Source organism: Hordeum vulgare, chromosome 4H, assembly GCF_904849725.1.
Source record: "Hordeum vulgare subsp. vulgare chromosome 4H, MorexV3_pseudomolecules_assembly, whole genome shotgun sequence".
Taxonomy (NCBI): domain Eukaryota; kingdom Viridiplantae; phylum Streptophyta; class Magnoliopsida; order Poales; family Poaceae; genus Hordeum; species Hordeum vulgare.
Genome location: NC_058521.1, coordinates 485,337,686 through 485,348,802, shown reverse-complemented (window position 1 = coordinate 485,348,802; position 11,117 = coordinate 485,337,686).

The window sequence follows — 11,117 nt, the reverse complement described above, 5'->3', positions numbered from 1 at the left end:
TGAAATATTTGTGTTGTAGATCAATGGCTCACGCGACAGTCACCGTGAATTTTAATACGTTCCTAGAGAAAGCTAAGTTGAAAGATGATGGAAGCAACTTTGTAGACTGGGCTCGTAATCTTAAGTTGCTCCAGCAAGCAGGGAAGATGGATTATGTCCTTAATGCTGCGCTAGGAGATGAACCACCCGCTACGGCTGACCAAGATGTTAAAGAACGCTTGGTTAACACGTAAGGAGGACTACTCAGTAGTTCAATGTGCATTCTTGTATGGCTTAGAGTCGGGACTTCAACGTCGCTTTGAGGTTCATGGGGCATTTGAGATGTTCCAGGAGTTGAAGTTTATCTTACGGAAGAACGCCCGGATCGAGAGGTATGAGACCTCCGATAAATTCTATGCTTGCAAGATGGAGGAGAATTCGTGTGTCAGTGAACATGTGCTCAAAATGTCTGGGTACTCAAACCGTCTAGCTGATCTGGGGATTGAACTCCCGCAAGAGCTATCACTGACAGAATTCTTCAATCACTGCAACCAAGCTACAAGAGCTTTGTGTTGAATTATAACATGCAAGGGATGAACAAGTCACCCAGCGAGTTATTCTTGATGCTGAAAGCCGCAGAGTCAGAACTCCGTAAAGAGCATCAAGTGTTGATGGTGAATAAGACCACTAGTTTCAAGAGAACGACAAAGGCAAGAAGGGTAATTCCAAGAAGAGCGGCAAGCCAGTTGCCAATCCGACGAAGAAACCCAAGGCTGGACCTAAGCCTGAAACGGAGTGTTATTATTGCAAGGGACTAGGTCACTAGAAGCGCAACTGCCCCAAGTATCTGGCTGATAAGAAGGCGGCCAAGGAAAAATCAGGTATATTCGATATACATGTTATTGATGTGTACTTAACCAACTCTCGTATTAGTGCCTGGGTATTCGATATCGGTTCTGTTGCTCATATTTGCAACTCGAAACAGGAACTGCGGAATAAACGAAGGCTGGCGAAAGACGAAGTGATGATGCGCGTGGGAAATGGTTCCAAGGTTGATGCAATCGCCGTCGGCACAGTTTCACTTCAGTTACCATCAGGATTAGTTATGAACTTAAATAATTCTTATTTAGTGCCTGCGTTAAGCATGAACATTATATCTGGATCTTGCTTATTGCGAGACGGTTACTCGTTTAAGTGAGAGAATAATGGTTGTTCTATTTCTATGAGTTACATCTTTTATGGTCATGCACCCAATGTGAGAGGATTGTTCAAATTGAATCTTGATAGCGATGATACACATATACATAACATTGAGACCAAAAAAATTAGAGTTAATAATGATAGTGCCATGTTTTTGTGGCACTGCCGCTTAGGTCATATTGGTGTAAAGCGCATGAAGAAACTCCATTCCGATGGACTTTTGGAGTCACTTGACTTTGATTCACTTGACACGTGCGAACCATGCCTCATGGGCAAGATGACTAAGACTCCGTTCTCCTGAACAATGGAGTGTGCAAGTGACTTGTTGGAAATCATACATACCGATGTGTGCGATCCGATGAGTGTGGAGGCACGCGGCGGATATCGTTATTTTCTCACCTTCACTGACGATTTGAGTAGATATGGTTATGTCTACTTGTTGAAGCACAAGTCTGAAACGTTTGAGAAGTTTAAGCAATTTCAGAGTGAAGTTGAAAATCATGATAACAAGAAGATCAAGTTCCTACAGTCTGATCGTGGGGGTGAATATTTGAGTTTCGAGTTTGGTGCTCACTTAAGACAATGTGGAATTGTTTCACAATTGACACCGCCCGGAACACCACAGCGTAATGTTGTGTCCGAACGTCGTAATCATACTTTCTTAGAGATGGTGCGATCTATGATGTCTCTTACCGATTTGCCGTTATCGTTTTGGGGTTATGCATTAGAGACAACTGCATTCAATTTAAATAGGGCACCATCAAAATCCGTTGAGACGACACCGTATGAACTGTGGTATGGCAAAACACCAAAGTTGTCGTTTCTTAAAGTTTGGGGATGTGATGCTTATGTCAAAAAGCTTCAGCGTGAGAAGCTGGAACCCAAAGCAGAAAAGTGCGTCTTAATAGGTTATCCAAAAGTGACAGTTGGGTATACCTTCTATCTCAAATCCGAGGGCAAAGTGTTTGTTGCTAAAAATGGAGCTTTTCTTGAGAAGGAGTTTCTCTAGAAAGAATCGAGTGGGAGGAAAATAGAACTTGATGAGGTTGTTGAACCTCTAATCCCTCTAGATGGTGGCGCGGGGAAAGGGGAAGCCCCAGTCGTTGCGACGCCGGTTGAGGAGGAAATTGATGATGATGATCATGAAACTTCGAATAAAGTTCCTATCGGACCTCGCTGGTTGACAAGATCACGTACTGCTCCTGAATGGTACGGTAATCATGTCTTATCAGTTATGTTGTTAGACAACAATGAACATGCGAATTATGAAGAAGCAATGGTGGGCCCGGATTCCAACAAATGGCTGGAGAGCATGAAGTCCGAGATAGGATCCATGTACGAAAACAAAGTATGGACTTTGGAAGTACTACCTGAAGGCCGCAAGCCTATTCAGAACAAATGGATCTTTAAGAAGAAGACGGACGCAGACGGTAATGTAACCGTTTATAAAGCTCGACTTGTGGCATAGCGTTTTTCACAAGTTTAAAGAGTTGACTACAATGAGACGTTCTCACCGGCAGCGATGCTTAAGTCCGTCCGAATCATGTTAGCAATAGCTGCATTTTTCGATTATGAATTATGGCAGATGGATGTCAAAACGGCGTTCCTTAATGGTTTTCTTAAGGAAGAGTTGTATATGATGCAACCCGAAGGTTTTGTCGATCCAAAGAATGCTAACAGAGTATGCAAGCTCCAGCGATCCATTTATGAACTGGTGCAAGCATCTCGGAGTTGGAATAAGCGCTTTGATGAGGTGATCAAATCATTTGGGTTTATACAAGTGGTTGGAGAATCTTGTATTTACAAGAAAGTGAGTGGGAGCTCTGTGGCGTTTGTAATATTATATGTGGATGACATATTGCTGATTGGAAACAACGTAGAGCTTTTGGAGATCATAAAGGATTACTTGAATAAAAGTTTCTCTATGAAGGACCTAGGAGAAGCTGCTTACATTCTAGGCATTAAGATCTATAGGGATAGACCGAGACGCCTGATAGGACTTTCACAAAGCACATACCTTGATAAAGTTTTGAAGAAGTTCCAAATGGATCAGTCCAAGAAAGGGTTCTTGCCAGTATTACAAGGTATAAAATTGAGTAAGACTCAGTGCCCACCAACTGAGGAAGATGGAGAACAAGTGAGTTCTGTCCCCTACGCTTCAGCCGTAGGTTCTATCATGTATGCAATGTTGTGCACTAGACCACACCTCAGCTTGGCCATAAGTATGGAAGGCAGGTTTCAAAGTAATCCAGGAGTGGATCACTGGACGGCGGTCAAAAATATTCTGAAGTACCTGAAAAGGACTAAGGAAATGTTTCTCATTTATGGAGGTGACAAAGATCTCGTCGTAAAAGGTTACATCGACGCAAGTTTTGGGACCGATACGTATGACTCTAAGTCGCAAACCAGATACATATTTATTCTTAATGGGGGTGCATTAAGCTGGTGCAGTTCGAAGCAGAGCCTCGTAGCAGATTCTACATGTGAAGCGGAGTACATGGCTGCCTCGGAGGCAGCAAAGGAAGGTGTATGGATCAAGGAGTTCATGATAGATCTTGGAGTTGTGCCGAGCGCACTAAATCCAATAACTCTGTTATGTGACACCAATGGTGCCATTGCCTTAGCAAAGGAACCAAGGTTTCACAAGAAGACCAGACACATCAAACGACGCTTCAACCTCATCCACGACTACGTCGAAGGAGAGGACGTGAATATTTGCAAAGTGCACACGGATCTGTATGTAGCAGACCCACTGACTAAACCTCTTCCACGGGCAAAACATGATCAACACCAGAACTGTATGGGTGTTCGGTTTATTACAATGTAAATCGCATGGCGATGTGAGGACTAGATTATTGACTCTAGTGCAAGTGGGAGACTGTTGGAAATATGCCCTAGAGGCAATGATAAATAGTTATTATTATATTTCCTGTTTAAAGATAATCGTTTATTATCCATGCTATAATTGTATTGAATGAAAACATAGATACATGTGTCGATACATAGACAAAACAATGTCCCTGGCAAGCCTTTAGTTGGCTAGCCAGTTGATCAATGATAGTCAAGGTTTTCTGACTATATGCAAGTGTTGTCACCTGATAACTGGATCACATCATTAGAAGAATCATGTGATGGACTAGACCCAAACTATGAACGTAGCATATTGATCGTATCGTTTTATTGCTATTGTTTTCTGCGTGTCAAGTATTTGTGCCTATGACCATGAGATCATATAACTCACTGGCACCGGAGGAATACCTTGTGTGCATCAAACGTCCCAACGTAACTGGGTGACTATAAAGGTGTTCTACAGGTATCTCTGAAGGTGTCCGTTGAGTTAGTATGGATCAAGATTGGGATTTGTCACTCTATGTGACGGAGAGGTATCTCGGGGCCCACTCGGTAATACAACATCGCACACAAGCCTTGCAAGCAATGTGACTATGTGTAAGTCACGGGATCTTGTATTACAGAACGAGTAAAGAGACTTGACGGTAACGAGATTGAAATAGGTATGCGGATATCGACGAACTCTAGACAACATGGTTCAACCTCTAGATCGGATTTATGCGGAGATCGGGCGGAGACCTGAAGGAGTAGATCATCACCACCACTAGAGCACTGTCACGCTATCGGAGAACTCATCTACTTCTCCGTCTTGCTTGCTGGATCAAGAAGTCCGATATCATCGTCGAGCTATACGTGTGCTGAACGCGGATGTGCCGTCCGTTCGGCGCTAGATCGGAACGGATTGTGGGACAGTTTGTGGGACGTGAAGACGTTCCACTACATCAACCGTGTTTCTTAATGCTTCTTGTTGTGCGATCTGCAAGGGTACGTAGATCCAAATCTCCTCTCGTCGATGGACATCACCATGATAGGTCTTCGTGTGCGTAGGAATTTTTTTGTTTCCCATGCAACGTTCCCCAACAAAAAGACCCGAGAGTCACCCGGAAACTTTTTTCGCCGCCTCAAGTTTCTATTCCGCCGTGATGCTACCTCGAGCCCTATTTCGATGCCCTGCCGTGGGGGGATCAATTATGGAGGGCCTCTACATAAACCTTGATCCTCCCATGATGTTATCTGAGTAGTCTACCACAAACATATGGGTCCATAGCTACTACTTAGATGATTACCTCTCTCTTTCTCTGATCTTCAATACAAAGTTCACCACGATTCCCATGGTAATCTATTCGATGTAATCTTCTTTGTGGTGTGTTTGGTGGGATCTGATGAATTGTGGTTTTATGATCAGTTTATTCATGATTACTATAGCTTTGTATTTCTCTCTGATCTATCGGTTTGGTTTGCCAAACTAGATTGATTTATCTTTAGTGGAAGTGGTGCGTTGTGATGAGTTCAATCTTGCGGTGCTCAATCCGAGTGATTGAAGGGTACATGACACATATTTGTATTGCTTCCACTAAGGATAAAATGATGGGTTTTATTCAAATTGCTTGAGTTTACTTGGTCTACATCATGTCATCTTGCGCCAAGCATTACTCAGTTTCATACTTAATACTCTAAATGCATGTTGGATAGTGGTCGATGAGTGGAGTAATTGTAGTAGATACATGCAGGAGCCCGTCTACTGGCTTATGTATGTGAGGCCTATATATATGATCATTTCCATGAATAAATATTTCATAACTGTGTGCTATTCTATTCATTGCCCAATAGTTATTTGTTTAGCCACCATATGCTATCTTCAAGAGAGAAGCCTCTAGTGAAATCTATGGCCCCTAGGTCTTCACAAAATATATTACTAAAACCCTAAAAATATTGCTGGCATTTATATTATGTTATTTTATTTTTATATTATCTATCTATCATTAGTTACTCCTCACAAGTAACAAGTTCAAGGGTCTTGACAACCCTCTAGATTGTGTTGGGTGCAAGTGTTTGGTTCTTTATGTAGGTACCGACGACAAGAATTTGCGCGGTCCTCCTATTGGTTCGATAACCTTGGTTCTCACTAAGTGAAATACTTATTTCTATTCTGTTGCATCTCCTCTCCTCTTCGGGGAAAATCTGAACTCGGTTTACAAGTAGAAACGCCTAGTTAGGACTCCTAAACCCATAGAAGAAACTCCCACTGTCATAGACATCATCATGAGTGTGGCTCAGTACACAAAGATCGTGATTTCCTATGTCGACATCGCTCCGAGAGCGCTCACACATACATTGAGAGTGATATAACATGTGACTAGAGCACTAGAGCAGCCACCAAAAGTGTGCAAGCAGCCGCCAAGAGTGTGCGAGTAGCCGTGGGAGCTATGAGGACTGCCCAAGAAGTGATCACTAAGATTATGGAAGGCGGCAAGAAGTCTTGATGGAGTTGAACTTTTAGTTCTAAACTACTAGCTCACTCCCTTTATGTGATGTATATGATCGATGTGCCTGGACTTAATTTCTACGTTGCTATGAAGGACCTAAACTTTTGCTTCCGAACTACAATGTGGTCATTTGTATCGTCTACCATGCTATGAAGATTGTGATGTCACTTTGCTCTATGTGATTGGATAACTATGAAATTGACTTGTTATATTGTTTATTTATTTTTGTAGATGAAGTAGAACTGGTATGTGGTGTACATTGGGAGGAATCTAGGAGTTTACGATTCATGGGAGATATGCAAGTAACAAGTGGATGGTTAAAAGAACAAGTGCTATAAAGGGTATATGGTTAAAAAAGAAGAAGGTGATCGTTATGCAAACTACATCCACGAAGAGAAAATCAACTGCTATGAAGTATGCAAGAGCATGTGAACAAGTGGACGAGTAAAGAATTTGATTATCTAGTTCATTGTCATTACGGTGTTGTTGTTAAGGTCTTGTATGTATGTGTATTAATGATGTGACGTGATTTGTTGTACTCTTACGCATACATGGATTTTGTATAAAGTTTAGATTATTGCTATGTTAAATGTAATGTGTATGATATCTTATGTTATTTGTGTGATGTAATGTGTATTGTCTATTGTTTACTCGTATTTGCCAATGCTAGCGAGTGAACAAGTAATTGTGATGGATGCCCTAGACATCCCGCCACAAATAACAATATAATCTAGTGGTGGGTACCTTGTCCCACCCGCCACTGATGCCATTATAGCAGTGCGGGAGGTCAATGGTAGGCGCCCCTCCCAGTATGGCTCACCACTGATTTTGCTCCTTCCATTGCTAGGCATTCCTGTAGTAGTGAGCAACCATGACGAAACTACCACTTCCCATATCCATTTTCTGAGAGAGACCCAGCTACCCTTGGAGAGCAAGAGGATTCGACTCCAATCATTGATGCTTAATCTCTAGCCTCCCCTAGTTGCTTTCCACTTCAGTCCTTCTCCTACCATATAGCCAAATCTATAAGAGAGTAATTCAGTGTTGAAGAGAATATCTTATGATGCACAACATCAAGAAGTTCATCAAAAACAAAAACATATATTACCTTTTGGAGAGTGGTGTGTCCTATATTGGTGAGGTGTCACTTGGGAGCATCCAAAGCTTGTGGAGTTGAACCAAGGAGTTTGTAAAGGCAAGGATATCGCCTACTTTGTGAATATTAACCCCGAGTGAGGCTAGTCCTTAATGTGTGTAAGCCATGACAGCATAGACAATGTTGCTTCCTTGTGGAACCTTTGTGGGTAGATATCTGTCGGGACCCGGATCCTAAGCCATACAACTTTGGTTTGTAACACATCGTATCACTTTGTGGCCTCACGCACGGTAATCACCACGGATGCCACCTTACCTTGGCCGGTACCATTTGCGCCTTTTGGCTCACGTATATGACTATGTCGTCTGCAATCATATATCAGGGAACCTGGATCGACGTGGCTAGTTATGAACCCAAGTGGCACATCCGTACAGGGACAGGCATACATAACCCAGCAAGGCAGGTGTCGGTCATCAGCGAGTGTAGACGAGTCGTAGCAAGCTACAGGGACTCCATTACACCGCGTGACATTTCCCCGAGGGGACAGACACAGCAGCCAAGAAGGATACATGCCGATCAATCAATGTGTCCGGAGCAGTAGCAAGCTACCAAGGCTCGGTGGAAGCACAAAGAGGCATTTCCCTGTAAAGAGTACTACTAAAGGCAGACAACTAGGTGTCAAATCCCACACAATATGCACGATATGTGTAGATAGAACATGGCATCACAACATAACTCTACAACACATCATTTATTTATTAGGCTCTGAAGAGCCAACATAGTATAATGTTACAAACAGAAGGGGTCACATGACCCAACATTCAGAGCATACAAGCATCAAGCGGAAGTTACATGTCTGGGTACAGACATATATTAAGAGCGGCTGGAAGAGCCTAAAAGCTACCACGACCCTACCGTAGGAGCCAGATCACTATCTGGGTTGCCAAGCTATTCCATCGATGTTAACGTCAAGAGGTAACATAGAGAGAACAACGTCTATTTCTGCAAAAATATAAATAAGCAACAGTGAGTACGAAGGTACTCAACAAGACTTACATCAGAACTAACTACATATGCATCATGTATCAATGAACGGAATTGTGGGGTTTATTGCAGAAAAGCCTGCTTTGAATTTGGCTAACCTATTCTACAACAATGTTTTAATACCTCTCTCGTCTCCTTACGAGAGAGCGCACATGAGTCCACATAACCATCACATCAATACACCACCATGGATCCTCTCTCGTCATCCTACGAGAGGGCCATCCATAGCACTCACACTTATCTGGACCATTTTAGAGTATCCGTTAAAGTTATCTATGAACCATGCAAGTATCCAAGCAGTCCATATTCGAGGACGCGGCTATTCGAATAGATAATTACCCTGCAGGGGTGCACTTTTTCACACATGATCCTGCCACTTATCACCAAGTGCACATAAAACAAGCACCTCGGCAACCTTCAAGCGGAAGCCCAACGAGGGTGTCGGCCACGGACGTTAACCTACAATGACTCACGCCCAAGGCAGTCGCCTATCTGAGTTGGAACCCATAATGGAAGTCCGGCCGAGGTTTCCAACATGGCCTCAAACGATGTGAGCAGGGACCCAAGGCGGTCCTGAGTGGGCCGTTCATCCACTTAGCAGGCCGTGCCACAACCTATGAATGTTTTGAACTACCGCGACTCCTGGACTGAGAATAGAGTAGTTAATAGGCCGAGAGGAGCGAGTTACCGGAACCCAATGTGCGGTAGTAGATAGTCTTGGAACACCAACACAAGATCTCAGGTCCGAAGTGTGGCGACAATGAACAACCCACCATGTACTCCTACATGGCCTCTCATCGCTACCTTTACCAAAACAGGTTCACACACTTAACTCTCATCAGTAGGACATGATCATTCCAATTCATCATCTAGATGATCAGACCAGCTCAACTCTAAGCATAGCAAGTATATCAGGGTAATGGCACAACATGGATCAAGCATCTACCAGGTATGCTAGGTTTCTTGGTTTAACTATTTACTGTGACAAAGACATGTCATGCAAAGGAATGGGTTCATCTACCGAACATAAGTAGCAGTTGAATCTTTATGTTCTAACGCATTGAAATGAGAGCAAGAGCGGGAGAGTGGGATTGTATCGGACTGCTCAAGGGGGTTTTGCTTGCCTGTTGATCAGAAGAACTCAGCTATTCTTCGATGTCGGTGATAACTTTATTGCGTCACTATGATGTCAGACTAACGTCATCAGTCAACAACGCATGGGCCAGGTCAACCCTGACGAGTGGGGCCCACTGGTCTGTGACCCAGGGGCTAAACCCTCGCTGACCAGCCCCTAATTGGGGTTTGACCAGGTGTGGGGCCCTCTGGCAGTGGCTGTGGGGGGATTAATTAAGCACTAATGGTCGGCCACGTCGACGCCCACCGGAGGGTGGTCGCCGGTGACCAAGCCCGCGACGTAGGTTCACCGGAGTTGGCCGGAATCGCGCTACGGGGCACTATTTGGCATGCGGTTTGCGGGTACTGATAACCCACAAGTATAGGGGATCAATTGTAGCCTTTCTCGATAAGTAAGAGTGTCGAACCCAACGAGGAGCTAAAGGTAGGACAAATATTCCCTCAAGTTCTAGCGACCACCGATACAACTCTATGCACACTTTACGTTCGCTTTACCGAGAACAAGTATGAAACTAGAAGTACTTTGTAGGAGTGACAGGATAGGCTTGCAAGAAAGTAAAGAACACGTAAATAAAACTAGGGGCTGGTTAGATAAAGAAACAACTACGAGTGTCTAACGAGTGTGGAAAAGTGGTGGTAGGAGTTGCGGAGTTGTCCTTAAGCAATTGACTACCTTACTAGATCGATAGCAAGTATTATGTGGGAGAGGCCTCTGCTAGCATGTCATCCCTTACTTGGAATTCTATGCACTTATGATTGGAACTATTATCAAGCGTCCGCAACTACTAACGTTCATTAAGGTAAAACCCAACCATAGCAATAAGATATATTGGTCCCCCTTCAATCCCATATGCATCAATTTCTATGCTAGGTCTGAAGCTTCTGTCACTCTAGCCTAACAATACATAGTCCTATCAACATACAACTAACCCTATGGTGTGATCCACATGCGCGATCATATGATGGGCACCAAAGGACAGCAACATAACCACAAGCAAATTAAACCAACCATAACAATTCATCAATTACCGATAGGACAACGATAATCTACTCAAACATCATAGGATAGCAACACATCATTGGATAATAACATGTAGCACAAAGAACCATGTTCAAGTAGAGGGTACAGCGGGTTGCGGGAGAGTGAACCGCTGAATATAGATGGGGGAAGAGGATGGACATGTTGGTGAAGATGACGAAGGTGTTGGTGTAGATCGCCGTCACACGATGATGTCCCGGTCGGCGTTCCGGCACCGTCGGGAGAGAGGGGGGGAGAGACCCCCTCCTTCTTCTTCTTCCTTGACCTCCTCCCTAGATGGGAGAAGGGT